The sequence below is a fragment of the Pseudophryne corroboree genome, chromosome 4 (genome assembly GCF_028390025.1).
Source record: "Pseudophryne corroboree isolate aPseCor3 chromosome 4, aPseCor3.hap2, whole genome shotgun sequence".
Classification (NCBI taxonomy): Eukaryota; Metazoa; Chordata; class Amphibia; order Anura; family Myobatrachidae; genus Pseudophryne; species Pseudophryne corroboree.
In genome coordinates this window covers 414,385,125-414,404,121 of record NC_086447.1, presented here as the reverse complement: position 1 = coordinate 414,404,121, position 18,997 = coordinate 414,385,125, and positions in this window count along the sequence as shown.

The following is an 18,997-nucleotide window of genomic DNA, read 5'->3' as shown; positions in this document are numbered from 1 at the left end:
AAAAAGACATTTCGTACACATTAAATGGAGCCGCTGCGGCCGCTATACTTAATCCTCAACCTACGTACTTATTACACCATTAGCATACAGAGCCCCGTACCATGTACATACTTTGCGTACAAATGACGCGCTGGCTGTACAAAGTACACTCAGTGCGTACACACCCAAAGATACACCGTGAACCCTTAACAGCTATATGCATGTGATAGTAATACACTTTAAACCTTAGCAGGGAAAGGAAAACACGACACCAGATTGTATTTAAAATGCCGGGTTCCGACACCACAACATATTATTACTGAAAGGGGGTTACAATAACAAAGCAATACAATACAATAGAATAATGGCTACAGTCAATGGTACATACGTGTTTGGTTTTCGCCGCGCTACCCAGTCTGGTCCTCAGTCATCTAGATAGATAACCTTTAGAGTCTTGTGTGACCAGGCCTGCAGCTGGCTCCTTTTATACAATCTTCCAAAACTTAACACAATGGATACTGTAATCTCTTTGTCCATTGGACACAGGGATGGTCATTTACAGTACAGGAGAGGTCATAGGTTGGTTTGAATAGGTGGGCGATGTCTGTTCCAGATGCACTTGTGGGTGGTCTCCTCTGGGTTCCCGCCGCATACCTAATGTACAGTAAATACAATTTATATCTATATTCTGCTCCTGCACATAACTATTTGCAGGAACGTGCGATCTGCTGCAAATCAACACCGGAATATTACCCTTAAAATACCCTACAGCTGGATACCAAATACCACCTTATAACCTTGTTCTGTCCACTCATATCCTGTAAAGGTGAATCCCTTTGTTCTGATACCATTTAAACTGTTGTAACTTGCTGGTGTGGTGCAGGGAGACTATGTGTACATTGTGCACTATTTGGATTAAATATGTAATGTGTTTTGATAGCTTTTCCATGCGTCCACAAACTCTACCGTAAATACTCATACCACGCGCTAATGCGCAGGACCGCGGGAGCGACCATACGCAAATTGTGAATATGCGCACGCACGGCAGAATAAGTACACGCACGGAGGCCATCTGTGTGTAGTTTGTACGTGATGTGTGTACTGCAATATTTTTCGACTTTGACAGAGGGTATAGCAATTTATCAGGAGGTTTATACATAAGTTATCTGGGGAGTGATATGTGTTGTGGGGCGTAATGTATCTGGGGGATTGTACATTTATATCATCGGGTAGGTAAGCCCACTGCTTGTTCTGCCTCTGGTGGTTGGAGGTGCGATGTGATGCACAAAGTACCAATATTTGGTACTTTGCGCATGTGCAGTACCCATTCTGTGCGTGCACAAACGGCTCCTGCAACAAAGGGCGCAGGGACAGCATCAGACTGTAAGTGAATGGCAGTCTGATGAAGTTTGGGGGCGGCGACGGACTCCATTTGTGAAAATGGAGGCGTGTCACAGCCGTTTAGGGGGAAGCAAGGAATCTCTGTTCTTGCACAGAGATTTCCTGACCTCTGGGATGGGAGGCTTGCATGCTGTCCGATGGTGTCAGGGAAGATCCAATACTGCGTTTGGACGCAGTTTGGATCAGTAATGCAGCAGGAGGTGTGATGCCTCCTGTTGTATTACCATATTAGTTCTATTGCTGCTCCTTCTATGTAAGAAGCAGCGATAGCAACTCCAACCACATCTGACTCAACATAGTGTAAAATGCACCTGTAATCTAATGGAAACAGTTGACCCAGTACCCATGAGAATGCAGGCTACAATGACATCTCTATAGAGGAGAGACTGGCAACTTTTGGCCTTGGGAGTACATACAATTACTGTTAAGTAGCCAGATGCCCCAGGCTCTCCTAGCAGCAAGCTGCAATTAAAATGCTTGTCTAATATAGATGTAATGTAGCATATACTGCAGAAAATTGTTGTTTGGAAGAACTATACATAGACAAAACACAAATGCATATCAGCTATATACAATGCAGAACCTACAGTATTCTAGTGACCTATATATCACAATGCAGAATTTATTCTAGTTATCTAATTACAGAGCCTCTTATTAATCAATAATATTGAATACACAGAAAATCACAATTCAGGTGGCATATTTCTGACCAATATAATAACAAACAACATTCTTGTATTCACTATACAAAATACAATGTACAAAAGTGCTGGCTATACAGGGCTAACCATTTTCTGGCGGCCACTATACAGTACAGACCCTCATATCCCTGGAAGCCTACCAAAGCAGATCCTCAAAGCACCACCCTCACTCCCCACTCATCAGACTGGCTGTTATACAGTATGTAATCTCATGGGACCTGCCAACACACTTCACTGTGAGAAAACAAATGATACATTTACCTTTTACAACGCATGGGCAGAAAAATGGTTTGGTTTAAAGAGCAAAATGTTTTATTTTTTTATGAATGATTATAGGTGTATATATATATAGCTGTGAATTACATTTATGTTTTAGTTTAATAAATTCAGCAATATAGGCAGGTCTATGCATGGCCAATCCAATTACACATGAAGGGTGCGATGTATCATTTACGCAGCGTTTCAATGCCGGCAACATCACCCGATCTTGCATCCTTCGAAATCGCCTCTAATTCGCACAAACTTGCTCAGAACTCTGTGGAGTGGCGAGCATTTTTGTGCAAATTCGGTCCACCGTAAAGTTCAGCCGTTGCTGCGATGACTTGCGTCCACGAGATCCTTGCGGCTAATTGGATTGACCCCGTAGGATGTCAGCTGAAAAAACTTGTTATGTTTGTGACATACTGCTGAAGGCTGGAGCATAGGACTGCTTGCACCTGGCTTCTCGTCCTGACCTATTCATTATCAGTTGCGGCAATGGATTCGTAATTACTGAAGCAAGTCAGTATTGCCCCAGTGCCGAGACAGCTGTTCCGAAAAGCAGCAACTTAACAGTGTGCATACGTTACCTGAGTTTACGTATGCACATGGCCATAGGTCACTCACTGCAGAGGCAGTGGTTTTTCGCAATCCCTGACCTCCTTCCCATAGGAAGGAATGGGATTCTGGGGATCAACAACATCTGAAGATGGCGTTGGTTACTGCAGGCAAACTCTGAAAAGTTGTTTTCAGAGTTTTCTGAATACTAGGTGACCCTATCGGGCATCTAGTAATGAATAGCGTTTCCGCTTATGTAACAGACCAATTAGTGATAATGAATAGACCACAAATCCTGAGAATCAGCAGGAAAGATTCATGTTGGAATCCCTCACCATGTGTCTGTCTTTATCACTCCCCTGTCTATCGGACCCCTTCCCTCACCATGGGGTAAATTTACTAAGGTGGGAGTTTTTTTTTTAGAACTGGTGATGTTGCCCATAGCAACCAATCTATATGCCTGTCCTTTATTCTTCCTCTTTTGCCTGTGTCTCCAATAGTCTTATTACACATTATGTAAACCCTACCTACATAACCCACACATTCCGTATTTCTCTTGTACTCCCCATTACCCACCTTTTCCCTTCACAAACAACGTTTCCCCTGGCCTGCTACCCCCTTTCTTCTACTTCTTATTTCTCCACACCTTACCTTCCGCCTCCTCCTCGTCTGCTGAAGGTACTAGTTTTCAAGCTGGATGCCAGTCAGGAGCAACATGGAAAAATCTGAGTATGTCAGGTAAGTGCAAACTTCTAAGCTTAAGACGTTTTACTCTATAACTTTGCGATTGCAGTCAAAAACAATGATGTAAAATGTAATTTTGTTTGCAGCCACAGGTCAATGGTGGGGGTGGGGGGGGGGGGGGGCAGTTACTTGCCTAAGGCCCCATGTATTATTAATCTGGCTCTGAAACAATGCATTCCATTTTCTAATAAAAAATATAAGTATAAAAATATTTTTTGACCAGTTGCTATCACACCTCTCAGCACTGCACAGTCAAGGGGAAGACTACCTATTATTTTACTGTAGTCAGTGCCTTTTACCGGCAGACACAGTAAAATGCCCAGGGAGGATATCAACCAGAGCTAGATTAACAACAGGACAACTGGTGCCTCACACATAGTTACATCCTTAGTGTGGGGGAACCGTGGCATAACAGAACTGGGATATCTGTGTGGCATAATGTAAACTAGGGCACTACAGTGTGTTTGATACATTTGCAGTGCTGGGAGTAGTTAAACTTTATATTTTTAATAACATTGCCAGTACACAGTACCTTATTGAAAATTTGAATGTTAGAGGCCCCCACAAGTTACTTGCCCTGGGCCCCCCACAAACATTAATCTGGCCCTGATATCATTGGTAGGACACATTTTACTGACATCGACAGAGGACAACGGAGGAAATGGGCTGGGGGGGAGGGGAGGAACAGAGAGAGGGGACAGTTGTATCCTATCATATTCTACATCGGACATGTCAAACTAGCGGCCCACGAGCCGCATGCGGCCCCTACCGCCTTCTTTTGCGGCCCGCGTGCTAGCACAGAGCTGACCCCCAGCCTCTGTATGCCAGTCCTATACATGTAAGCAGCCACCAGTTGCAGGGTAACGCTGCAGTGTGTTATAGAATAGCGTCGTCCGGCCCGTGCTGTCCCCAGATCTCACTTGGTCCCACCCTCCTATCTTTGCGCCGCCTCCTGCACTATGTGAACTCCACACAGTGCAGGAGGCGGTGTAAAAAAAGGAGGGTGGGACCAAGGGAGATCCGGGGACAGCATGGGCTGGACTCCGCTATTTTACTGCAGCGGTACCCTGCAACTGGCGGGCTGCCTACATGTATGAGACGTCATCACATCACTGCTTATGCGGCAACGGAGCTGGGGAGTGCACAGTGGCAACTTCAGTGTTCGGTGCCTGAATGGCACTCTCTCCTTCTCCACCCTCCGGACACAGCCGACAGGCCCTGCAACCCGCACCTGACCCTTAGCTGCTCCAGGTAGACAGTATAGAGCTGCCCCCACATTATTCTGCAGCAAGAAGAGAGAGCTCAGCAGTATGCAGAGGAACCATATGAAGAAGGAACCTGCGGCCTTGGCGCAACGAAGATGCCACCAGCCACAGTCAGCCAAATAAAAGTAAATTAAATAAAGTATAAATGGATATTGGTGCTGTTCCTGCATATGTGTATCTTTCACTGTGCTGGCATATGTGTATCTGGCACTGTGGGGGCATATATGTTTCTGGCACTTTTAGGAGCATATGTGTATCTGGAACTATTAGGGGTATATGTGTATCTGGCACTGCACTACTGGTGGCAAATGTGTACATGGCACTTTTAGGGGCATATGTGTATCTGACACTCCACTACTGAGGGCGTATTTGTATCTGGCCCCCATACAGTATGTGTATTGCCCATTTTTTTGGCGAGCGCACACAGCACCACTAAGAATATTTTCCTACTTGCACCACTGCATTAAAGTAAATGTTTTCTTCACGATACTTCACATCTCTTTGATTATACTTTATTGTTGGTTTTTCTAAAAAAAACTTTGAAAATTGCATATAAGACTGTTTCTTTCTCTTGCGCCCCACACAAGACTCGTTATTATATGCAGAGTTACAGTAGCAGGGCTCTCAATTGAATCTGCCCCTAGGAATCTAATCTTCAAACCAGAAAGCACAATTAAAAAAAAAAAAAAAAATAGACTACATCTTACCCCATTAGTCCTAATCCTGATAGCAAAATATCCTCTAAAGTATTAGGGGCATTGCCAACTTTCTTTACTCTGTATTTTTGCTGTGTTTGTCCCTTTTTGTCCCTACCTCATGATAAATATTGAACCAAAACATTCCATGTGCATGGTAAAGCATACACAGACTGGCCGCTGGAACCCCTCTGCAGGGTCAGGAGGTTTACTTCCAAAGAGGCAGAGCTTGGCCTCAGCACACTTACAAAACATGGGAGACATGCCCCTATTTAGTATAACGGCCACAGTCCCCGCTCTGCTCCCCAAACGCTAAGGAGGGACTGCCAGCGATCATGAGGACTCATTCTGCACAGTCCCAGATACATTAAAGATGTACGTTCACATACATCTCTGAATCAGGCCCTGTATCAATACAAGTAAAACGTGTCGGCAACAGTATTTTTTAAATAGTAGGTGACAGGTATACTTTAAACACGTAAATAGTAATGTAAGCTCAGACCTTCATTATCATGTGTGGTTCATGCCTGGTTCAGAGTATAATCAGTGTTTACTACAATCACCAAATAAATTAAATAATTGTAAATTATAATGACAAAATTGTTATGTTTCGATTTTTCACATTTACATAATTATTTAGTTTCATAGCCATAAAGTTCTGTTGTGATGTCAAGTATGTAGCCTAGAAAATAGCTATAGACGATAGCACATAGATCATAATCCCTGAGACATCTGGGAGTCTTTTTAAAACTAAACTACGTGTGATATTCTCAAATTACTTGTTGGCAGCAAGTGCTTAATGCAAGATTTATGTGTTGCAGCATGCTGGTAAATTGGACATTTAACCTAGTTGACTATTACAGGCACACATTAAAAGATGGAACCCTGTAGATTGTGATCTGATGACTCAAACCTGCTGATCTTCAAAGGGTAAACATGAACCCAAAGAAGCCACAAATTGTGAGGAGGCTGCCAAAAGAAGTCAAAGATACACACACAGTGTGCTGGGAGTCATCTAAGAATTGCTGCACTGTGAACTGTTACATAAGAGAAGGTGTATCTTTGTTCAAATGTTATATTAGTAAAAATAAATCAAACAATTTCTACAGTAAAAACAAGCTACATATTAAACCTCATCATTATACATATGCATAACAAATGGCATTAGTTAATAATCTCAATAGATACAGTACACTCTGAGGAACATGTGTTGCTCTCTATTTGACATAACAATTGAGGCCCAAGGGGGAGATGTACTAAGTAGTGATAATAGAAGTGAGCAGGTGGAGAAGTTGCTCATGGCAACCAGTCAGCTGCTCCGTATACATTTATAATATACAAATTATAAATGTTACATCAATGCTGATTGGTTGCCATGGGCAACTTCTCCACTTGCTCACTTCTCCACTTTTATCACTGCTTAGTACATCTCCCCGTAAATATATTAAGGGGGTAATTCAGAGTTGATCGCAGCAGCAAATTTGTCAGCACTTGGGAAAAACCATGTGCACTGCAGGGGTGGCAGATATAACATGTTCAGAGAGAGTTAGATTTGGGTGGGTTATTTTGTTTCTGTGCAGGGTAAATACTGGCTGCTTTATTTTTACACTGCAATTTAGATTTCAGTTTGAACACACCCCGCCCATATCTAACTCTCTGCACATTACATCTGCCCTCCCCTGCAGTGCACATGGGGGGTCATTCCGAGTTGTTCGCTCTGTAAATTTCTTCGAATCGCAGCGATTTTCCGCTTAGTGCGCATGCGCAATGTCCGCACTGCGACTGCGCCAAGTTAATTTGCTATGCAGTTTGGATTTTTACTCACGGTTTTTTCCTCGTTCTGGTGATCGTAATGTGATTGACAGGAAGTGGGTGTTTCTGGGCGGAAACTGGACGTTTTATGGGTGTGTGTGAAAAAACGCTACCGTTTCTGGGAAAAACGCGGGAGTGGCTGGAGAAACGGAGGTGTGTCTGGGCGAACGCTGGGTGTGTTTGTGACGTCATACCAGGAACGACAAGCACTGAACTGATCGCAGATGCCGAGTAAGTCTCGAGTTACTCAGAAACTGCACAGAGATGTCTTATCGCAATATTGCGAATCTTTCATTCGCAATTTTGATAAGCTAAGATTCACTCCCAGTAGGCGGCGGCTTAGTGTGTGCAAAGCTGCTAAAAGCAGCTTGCGAGCGAACAACTCGGAATGACCCCCATGGTTTTGACCAACTGCTAACAAATTTGCTGCTGCGATCAACTCTGAATTACCCCCTAAGCCTTAACTAGAGATAGAGTGGAGACGGATAAGGAGTGATAAATGACCAGCCAACCAGCTCCTGTCATTTTTCAAATACAGCCTGTTACATGGCAGTTAAGAAGCTGATTGACTGGTCATTTATCACTCTTTATCTGTCTCCAAATGTATCACTTTTTACGGTGTACTACAATTGGGCCTAAGTCTGTATTACTGAAAATAATAATACACCTGAATAGCTGGAGTGTTTACAGCACTAAAACTAAATCTGCAAAAAATAAATTACCAAGGTAATTTGTCCGGCGCTGTTAAGAGGGTATGCTTATCCTTTTCAGCTGCTGTTTTATAGGGATAGTTAGTCCCTGAATGAGTGATAAAAAATAAAGGTATATACAGCGCTGTATATACCTTTATTTTTTATCACTAAAACTAAATCTGTCCTTCACACTCTTTAACTCCTCGGCAGTAGGTTACACACCTTTGTGATCACCCTTTTGATGCAATGTTTCGATCTACTGTACTTCACTTCCGACTGGAAGTCCTGTCCATAGTTCCAATACGTTTACACACCTATACAATCATACTTGCAACCTTCGATCCCTGTATTTCCAAAATATTGAAAGAAAAGATTGTACCACGGTATCACTATACACACACTCTCCCTATTCCAGGTTAAACTCACAGTAGAGGTACTTAGAGTTACTGAGGGTGTGATTACAGAACAAAAAAAACCTGGCAGAGAAAAGGAGAACTGTAAAACTGCTGAGTGTAGAATACGTTTTGTCCATTTCTATGCCCCATCATGAATTTGAACAGAAAAGAGGATTGTGCTTGCTGTACTGTAGCAATGGTCACAGCACTGCAAGATATCATAAAAAAAAAAAAAATAGGCGCAAGAATTGTAGTTGCTGGACCAAATATTGGCTGCAGAGGTGCAATACATATTCATATACGTCATATACGCCATTGGTACAAGAGATTTGTAAGAACAACCCAGGGTACTTCAAGAGCTTCTGATCCTCTCTGCCTCTGCTTGGGTTGCACAATACACGCTTTGTAAATTTTTGGCTAGTGTGCACCCAACATGTTCCTGCTCATCCTTGTCTATCGACATGAGCCTGTTGGCAGACTCTAGGATCTGGCTAGTCACAAGCTCGTACTGATTCCCTCCTCTTCTTATGTTCAGTTCAGGCTGCTGGGAGGCTTGCTGGGTGTAGGTGTAGGTGTGGGTGTCGAACATAGGACTGGTTATGGAAGAACCACCAGTACTCGTATGTTAGGTTAAGTCCCATCATCCTCAAATAAAGAAAGCTGTGTAAAAGAAAAATATGAAAAAGTTTGTGAATTTATAACAGTTGAAGAGTGGCAGGTTATTGTAAAATATTTTGACAAAAAGCGGAATTTCCCAAATTGTGGAGGAGCCATAGATGGGAAACATGTCAGTGTTATTCCACTAGCCAAGAGTGGATCCTTTTTCTATAATTACAAAGTCTTCTTTAGTATCATTCTAATTGTCCATGAGAAGCTGAAAAACAATGCACTGTACATTAAAATGTACCCAAAAGGCATAGATACATAGAATTTGACAGCAGATAAGAACCACTTGGCCCATCTAGTCTGCCCCTTTTATATCCTTTAGGTAATCTCAACCCTTTTTGAACCTTAGTTCTTTGTAAGGCTATTCATATACCTATCCCAAGCATGTTTAAATTGCTGTACTGTCTTAGCCTCTGATGGGAGGCTTTTCCACTTATCCACTATCCTTTCTGTTAAGTAATTTGTCCTTAAATTTCCCAGGAACCTGTCTCCCTCCAGTTTCAGTGCATGTCCTTAAGGTCTAATACTTCTCTACTTCGAAGAATGTTTCCCTCCTGTACTTTGTTAAGACCCTTAGTATGTTTGGAAGTTTCTTTCATGTCCCCCCGTACCCTTCTCTGCTCCAAACTATACGTGTTAAGATCTTTTAGTCTTTCCGGGGGATTATTGTAATGTAGGCCATGCACCATTTTAGTTGTCTTTCTTTGTATACTCTCTAATGTACTTTTATCCTTCTGGAGATATGGTCTCCAGTACTGGACACAGTATTCCAGATAAGGCCGTACTAATGACCTATACAGTGGCATTATTACTTCTTTTGTCCTGCTACTGATTCCTCTCACTATGGGGGTCATTAAGAGTTGATCGCTCGCTAGCAGTTTTTAGCAGCCGTGCAAACGCATTGTCGCCATCCACTGGGGAGTGTATTTTCGCTTTGCAGAAGTGCGAACGCTTGTGCAGCAGAGCACCTGCAAAATCTTTTTGTGCAAAACAAGATCAGCCCTGTAGTTACTCTTCGTGTGCGTTGATTCTAATAACGGTGGGACGGCTTTTCACGTCACACACCCGCCCAGCGTTCACCCAGCCAGGCCTGCATTTTCTCCGACACGCCTGTGTTTTTCTAAGCACTCCCTGAAAACGGTCGGTTGACACCCAGAAACGCCCACTTCATGTCAATCTTCCTGCGTTGTGTCGTGCAACTGAAAGCTTCGCTAGAACCTGTGCAAAACCACAAAGGACTTTGTACCCGTACGTCGCGTGTGCACATTGCGGTGCATACGCATGCGCAGAAATGCCGATTTTTTTTTAGCCTGATCGCTGCGCTGCAAACAACGGCAGCTAGCGATCAACTCGGAATGAACCCTATGCAACCAAGCATCTGACTTGCCTTTCTTATTGCTTTATTGCATTGCTTTCCTGCCTTTAAGTCATTTGAAATAGTGACACCTAAAATCCCTTTCCACCAGGCTACTCCTCTATGCAGCCATAGGTGTGGGTCCTGCCATGCTGACACTGGGGGAAGGTTTAGAAAAAAACCAAGAACAATTGCGCAAAACCTTATATGCAGCCCAGGTCAACTCAAGGTGGGTTCACCATACCACAGCAATAGTACAAATAGAAAGAAGAGAGACCCAGTGGCGCAGAAGGAATATTTGAATGAATAACAATTAAAACAATACAATCCTGTATTTTACAAAAAAATCCGTTCCAGGTTTTTCGTTCTCCTTTCAATGTTTCCACATCAGGAAAAGTACCTCGAAGGGAAGAGAGAATATCCTTAGTGCAACACTGTTTGGAAAACTTAGTCACACTATCTAGATCTATAGGTCATGAACTCACATTCAATAAATGATTAAAAGGCTCATCATCCTCCACACTTCACCGTAGCATATGAAACTCAGAAGAGAAATATATTTAGTGCAACACTGTTTTCTTAAAAGCAGGAAGATTTATTACAAAATAGCACTCACAATATTTAAAAGAAAACAGGGCATGTAGGACCTCCTAAGAGGGCAAACTGACTCTCACAAACAGAAGGATTCGGATCCAGCCGGCCCAACCGCAATAGGATGTCAATGTCCCCACGATGTTTACCAGGAAAAGTCCAACAGTCCAAAGAGCAAAGTCCACCAGCTTAACGCGTTTCGGACGCTATGGTCCTTCATCAGAAGCTTGGTGGGGGAAGGTTGACGGATGCAGAGGTGCCAGTAGGTCCACATGTGAAGAATATTTTCTGGCAGCTGGTCACTCTGCATTTCTGACTTGTTACATTATTTGCTGGCCACAGGAAGGAATCTGTAGGAATCTCTACATTGTTTGCGATGAGAAATTGAGGATGCTACTGGGGAAGTGGACCAGGATTAGAGGGATATTTGTGTATCATCTGATGCTACTGAGAATAAAGATGAGGATGTTGATTATGTTGTTTTTGTAAGTCAGTAAATAAGCAGTTCATGCTCATGATAAAAAGAAAGCCTTGTGGTGCCTGGTCATAAAATTAAAAAAAGACACCTCTTGGGCGTGGGATTATTCTAACCCAAAACTTTGCATTGCTCCATTTGTGAGGCCAAAGCTAGTACATGCAGGGACATTAACTATCTAGGCCACACCTTAATCTTACATTATTTGTGGCAAGTTCCTGAAATGTACTTTTCAAAATTATAATAATTTGTTGTAACTAACACCTTCATCATCAACCTCTTTATTAGTGATCAGAGGTAGTCCTTCCAAAATAATTGTTTTGTGGGGGCCCAAACAAACCAAACACTTTAGCCACAAATGTGGCAGTTCCTGTTGCTGAAGCGCTTGGTTGGTTAAACTGTTCATGTCCTTTTTAATTTTTATTAAAAAGGACTATTTTGCAGCAACTAAGGAGAGAAAGGCCATAACAGACTACCAGAATGATCAATCAATTGATTAATTTATTAATTAAAATGAACCTGTGTTATGCCTCATTCGATACAGCAACTGAGAGAGAATAGGCAATAAAATTTGAATATTCAATATCCTCCCCAATGTATCCCTTCATTAACATTTCAGAATGAAAGAATAAAATTAAAGAAACTTGCAAATCAATCCTACTTCATTCTTACCTAGTTCTTGATTAACGAGAGCGTTACTTTCTATGGGAGTCATATAGTTTATTAAACTGCCCTCCTGTCTGTCACTGCAGTGCCACTCTGTTTCACAGTTGTGCTATGTTTGAAGGTGAACTGCCACATGTGTGTATGCCGCTCACCAGGACCGGTGCTAGGGTGTTCAGCGCCCCCCTGCAAACTATAAATTTGCGCATTCCCATACTTTACAAAGGGACAGCGCTTGTCAATAAAAGGATGTGGTCTCACAAGGAAGGGATGTGGCCACACAATAGTTACCCCATTTAAAAACACCCCCAGTAGTAGCACCGCTTACATGTAACGCCCCCAGTAGTAGCGCAGCTTACACATAACGCCCAGTAGTAGCGCCGCTTACACATAATGCCCCAGTAGTAGCACCGCTTCCACATTACGACCCCAGTAGTAGCGCCGCTTACACATAACGCCCCCAGTAGTAGCGGAGCTTACACATAACGCACCCAGTAGTAGCGCAGCTTACACATAACACCCAGTAGTAGCACAGCTTACAAATAACGCCCCCAGTATTAGCGCAGCTTACAAAAAATGCCCCCAGTAGTAGCGCAGCTTACACGCAATCCCCAGTAATATCGCTGCTTACACGTAACGCCCGAGTAGTAGCGCAGCTTACATGTAACACCACAGTAGTAGTGCAGCTTACAAATAATGCCTCCAGTAGTAGCGCAACTTACAAATAATGCCCTGAGTAGTAGCACAGCTTACACGTAACGCCCCAGTAGTAGTGCAGCTTAGCAATAACGCCCACAGAAGTGCAGTTTATTCACATTTTGCCCCCCCCCCCGCACACATACATAAATACACACATATACATACAGAAGGAGCTACATTTATCTTGACTTCTTTGCTGCGCCTAGGCACACCATGGTTTATTAACATAAGACTTTCATCTATTGTTCTCAGCAGCAATACAATACAGAGAACAATACATCAAGGGATTAAGTCATTACAGCAGGGGATTAAGTCTGACTGACCTGGCTCAATTGATCCTATTAAAGGCCAAGATAAACATGGCTCCATCTGTACACACGCACACACACACACACGCACACACACACACACACACACACACACACACACACACACACACACACACACACACACACACACACAGTGACAGTGACAGTCACGGCAGCAGGTAGGCCAGGCACAGCAGCGGAGATGCAGTGTAGGGAAAGTGCCTCTCCTCCCTGGCGCCTACCTGCACTGCATCCCTTTGCTGAGCGGGTAGCGCCGGGCCTGCCGCTCACTGCTATTGCTTAGCTTAATCAGCCAGCTATCTCGGTGCAACCTTTAGACTTAAACTGGATGAAAATAGTATTGTGAGCTGTGAAGTGGTGAAAATTGACTGGAAATTAATGTTTTTGAGGTTAATAATACTGTAGGAACATAGCTGTTTTATCATTTTTTTACAAAAATACAAATCCAAAACTTATCACAGAGGTTTTCGCAAAACCAAAACCCAAAGACAGATTAGAACCAAGACCAACAAAAAGGGGTTAGTGCACATCACTAAAGAAATATGTAAAATCACCAACATAACTAAACACAATTTTTATGAAATGCAAAAGTTCAGTAATCAATTACATTTATTAATCATGTGCTAAATTGTTAAATATAATGAAAAATGTGAATGTACATATACCTATCCCAAAATAGTTTAGTAGTCTAAAGTAACAGCTGTTTTATCACATTATATATTTTATATCTATTGTCACTGTCAAATATATGTTTGCAAAATAATATTTGCCATTGTATATAGCCATATAGGCTGCAGTGTATTCTTTGGTTTAGTAGTATGTTTCCAAACATACAGTACAGTGGTATATGTTGTGCTTATAGGAATATGCCAGAAATAGCATAGAATTTGAAGGCAGATAAGAACCACTTGGTGCATCTAGTCTGCCCTAAACACATGTACATGCACACACGGTGAGAATCGAACCCATGAGAGTGTGATACCACCTTTGTGTTGATACAAAAGGAGATCCAACATAGAGGACAAAGTAGTTAAATTGGAATGCTTTGATTGGTCAAAGTGTGAGAACAGCCATCAGACCACTAAGAGTGTTCCATTGTATTCCTATGACAGTGATTGGCAGTTAACTCTTATATAATTATAGACCAGCAGAATACAACCCCACCAAGAAAATGCTGCAATTCACTCAAGATTTCATAACCGTCACTTAATGACTAATCATACACTTTGTGAATGATCCTACATTATAAATAAGGATTCAGTATGCTTTATCGGCGGACGGGATGCCGGTTGTCCATATCTCGACAGCGGCATCCCGCCTGCCAGAATGCCGGCAACGGGGTGAGCGCTAAGAGTCCCCTTGTGGGCTCCCTGCGCTTGCCACGCTGCGAGCAGGCCACGCTTCCAAGCACGCAATACAGCTGAATTACATGTGACTCTGAATCAGCCCCTTATATCAAAATTGTTATTTTAATATTTAGGTGTTCTATTTACAGTGTCAGGCAGTATTGGTAATCTTGTAAATACAACAATATTTTCTTAGCAAAATGACCAATACAGCTACTATTTATAAATATAAGAGGCATGGACAGGATCAGTAATTAGAGGGTATGCAGATTCTTGTAATGCCATATTGGAGGATCTTGGGGGGCCTCCATTTAAGTTAACTCTCAAAAATAAACATATCACCAAAAGTAGGTGCTATCAGTGCCAGATTAAACCCTGTGGAGGCTCCTAGGCAGTTGAAATTTAGGGCCCCCCGTCGAAAATTATAACCTATTATGTCTTAAATTATACCGACCAACAGTCTACAATCTGGAAACTGTAATGTAAATCTGATGTCTATGGTTTATGTACTTAAAATTGTTAATGGGTACATTACATTAATACAGTATTTTCTCTATAGAGTCTTTAATTTAAAGTTTTCATTTCTTTGAGTTGATTCATTTTTTTCTATCTTTCGGAAACAATTTAAGAAAGCTTTATTGTAATTTTCTTTGAAGATCAAATCGATATTATTTTGATCCGTTGTCGCGTGGCCTCTAAAAGGCCTCTAAAAGGAATAGGGCCTACAGGTCGGTGCCTACTCTGCCTATTTGCTAATCTGGCACTGGGTGCTTTTATCATACTGTATAGTGTAGGACTACCAATGCAGAGACGCCTTGTCCTTGCCATGGCTGGTGGCTTACAATATGTTTGAAAAGTTACGTAACTAAGATCTCTGCATTTTCTATTATCAGTGTATGTAGGATGTAACACTCTTTTACAGATCTATTTGCAGTGTGCTGGGGCAACTTTTTTTTTTTTTTCTAGATTAACCCCTCCTTACATATTCCTGTAATGGGCCTATAATTTGATTTGAGCAACTACCATTTTGTGCATCAGTATTAATATCCTTTTAAATATAACAACATTCTCAAAGCAAAATGCTTAATACAGCCACTATCACTGCTTGAAGTGGGGCACTATACAGTGGTATGGCATACTACCACTTTATTGTCACTTCCCACTTTATACACAGTGGCATTAGCAGTCGGTGCTAGACACTATTGCTGGCAGAGCAGCAACAGTGGTGGAGATGTGTCCGCGGATCAACAGCCAATCTGAAAAGGGGTGCAGGGGATGAGAGAGGGAATCAGGCAGTGAGAAGTGCAGGGGTTGAGAGGGACATGGCTGAAAAGGTAGCAGGGAGTGAGAGGTGCAGGGGGTTAAGTAAAGGAGAGACAGAGAGAGGTGATTAAACACAAAGGAGAACATGTGTGGAGCAAGAATGTTACCTAGGATGAAGGGGTGTGAGGCGTTGGGTTCAGATTTCCATACCCCCACTTTGAGCAGAGGCTACCATTTAAAAATATACAACAGATGAATAATATAATTAATAACATACAATACACCAAGGGTTACCAAGCTTGGTTCAGTGGCAAATTATTTATGGTCAATGTGATAGGGAAAACCAGAGCTAGTGTCTGCCAATCATGAAACTGCACAAACAGACGTGTGGACAAAGATAAGTCCACACCAGCACATGACTGCACATAAGGATGACAGGTAAGCCTAATTCAGTTCATTTAATAATTTTTGCAGAGTTTCTCAATAAGAAATAAGAAAAGTATTGTGGCGCCCCTGTGCATGAGTGAAGATTCTAAATAACCTACAGTACAGTACACTGCTGGCTGATGTAAGCATTAATTTAAATACAGGTACTCAGACTGATGAGAAGCCACTGGTAGGCATGTGTACTGGCACCTAAATTAGAAAGAAGCCCCAGATCCCAAGACAGCAAGGAAAGCTGGATGTCCAAACAGCATGAAGAAAAGGAGATGACTGTCTTACCATTGTTGTGTAAGGTAAATTTTGTTCCTCTTTATATGGTAAATCACCATATGGTAAGGTATGAATGTCACAGTGATCTGGAATCCCAACCTCTATACACCTCTATAGAGGCCCAGACCCAGCACTCTAATTAGAAAGATTGGAGTATAACAAATGCAGGAATCACTAACAAAACAGAGACTATGGGGTCTATTTATCACCATCCGCATCCAGGATGCGGATAACAGGTGATAATATCGCCCAAACTCGCACTGCGATAATTGATTACATTGCAGTGATATATCAATTATTCTGTGCAGGGACAGAGCTTGCGGTCAAGCTCTGTCCCTGCGATGATACTTTGCAGCATCATCGGGGTATTTTTCTGAAAAAATCCCTGATGTCCTGCTGTGCATGCGCCGCCCCTGCCGACATCGCCGCTACCGCCGCCACCCGGTCAACCCCCCCCCCCCCCCGTTGCGACTACCCCTGCACACTGCGGACCCCCCCCCAAGAAGATCAATATCTTCACCAGTCCAGGGAGCCGGTCCGTGCTGCTTCTGCTGGGCTGCCGCGCACTGGATCCTGTGCGCTCTGGTGACCCCCGGTGCTGTGAAGTGCGCTGCCGCTTTGTAGCATCACTTTACTGCATCAGGGGTCACATTGCATCACATGGGGGACCCGGCACCCGGCAGCGCTCAGCGGAGCAGCGGACACTGACTCCCTGGACAGGTACTTTTACTGTGATCAGCTTATGTGTCCATCTGACACACATAGCTGATCATTCTGTCGGGTCCCCGCTCAGCTTTCTCTGCCAAGGGCAGAGAAAGCTGGGCAAATGCCACATTATCGCAGTGCTGCCCTGTGAACTCGCCAGCCTGAGCTGGTGAGATTATCACAGGGCACACTGCGGTATTTTTTCACATTTTTTTTTTAGTAAATGTGGCCACATCACATTTCCCATTACACGTATGGGGAATGTGATGTGGGTTACTAAAAAAAAAAAAGTTAATTAAAGGGTTTGGAGCAGTTTTTCATGAAAACTGCTCCAAATGCCCTTTAATACATTAAGGTGATACTAAAATAATGTTAATAAATAGACCCCTATACCTTTGTAATTTGGCAGAAAAGGAGTTATAAAACAAAAACAGATCAAAACATAGATAAAACTACGGGCACGCCTACTAGAAAAGTCCATTCACTTTGAAAGTAAAACCTACTGTACAACATGTTGTTTAAAAAAAAAACCAAAAAACATTTGCAACACAAGAAAAAAACACATTGCAAAATTATATTTGTTCTGTTTTCATTGTTTTGGAATATGTAAACCTCCCATGGAAATGTAAAAGCACATTGATTATGAATGCTTCAGTGAACAATTTAGATTTCAAGAGAAATGAACTTAAACAGCAGCTACCACCTAAAATGATGTTGCATTATTCAGATGAGATGACCTACATGTTTCAAAAGTATTTAATGGAATAGTCTCTTTTTTTCCCTCTAGAAGCAGCATATGCAAACTTACTAGAATACAGTCCTAGGGGAACGAAAAAAATACATCAACATTTACGTAAACATATGAACCATGAGCTATTTCTTTTTGTTAATTAATTTGGCTCCCACTGTCATGTGCTCCAATTTTGTTTTGTGTCAGATGTTAAATGACATGAATGCACCAGCAGTAACATTTCCATGAATGAGTCATATTTCTCTAGCCTGGATACACACGTACAGATTTGACCTATACACCTCATTTTGACTTGACTCACTGTAAGGTTTGTCCCAGCACCCTGCTATATACGTAGTTAAGTTAGGAGTAGGCAAACAGGAATAATGAACATCTTGGCTTTTGTCTTGCAGATTTACAGCTTATGTAGCAAAAGATGACTAATACTGTCCACATGTGCAAATTGTCACAATGTGTGGTCCTGTCATAAATGATCAAAATCTGATCAAATTAAATCCAGCAGGATGGCACCCTTCCTGTTAGCAGTAACGATTTAAACAGCTTGAAAAGTTTAATTGGTGTAAACTACCTTCTGATGTTCATTATTTTTCTAGATAGCATATAGTTTTACACATCACTCTATCATTTCATAGTGCTCATTCAGGGCCTAATTCTGAGTTGGTCGCCCTTCCCAGGTGAATATCTATGCATCCAAATGTGAAAAGATTGAGACGCCCACAGTCAGTGCCCATAGATGCTGCTGAAATACCACTTGGTGTTTTCTTAGACGCACCATTGGTTGCACCATCAAAACTTGCACCAACCCTACGGCAGATGCAGATTATCAGACTCCTATGTGAATGATTCTGAATGCGTGCGTCTGTTTAGCCAGTCCTCTGTTACCTCCCAGTAGCCGTACTGGAAAACCCAATATATTTCAGAGAACATGCACCCAAATCTGT